We start from the raw sequence: 204 nt of genomic DNA on the forward strand, positions 1-204 counted from the left end.
CTGGGTGCCCATCTTCATCCCCTGCTCTTCTCTCCAAAACATCCTTCGGCAGGTCTGGGCAAAGGCTGGCGGGCCCGACGTGGCCCTGACCTACAGCCGCAGGGCTGGAACTGGGATTTCAATTTGGCTTTTCTCCAGTGAACCATGGCTAAGGATCGGCGTGCGCTGTGTGCCCGGAGCGGCCGGGGAGGCCCCGGGGCGGAC

Source organism: Egretta garzetta, unplaced genomic scaffold (genome assembly GCF_000687185.1).
Source record: "Egretta garzetta isolate BGI_Z169 unplaced genomic scaffold, ASM68718v1 scaffold296, whole genome shotgun sequence".
NCBI classification, from domain to species: domain Eukaryota; kingdom Metazoa; phylum Chordata; class Aves; order Pelecaniformes; family Ardeidae; genus Egretta; species Egretta garzetta.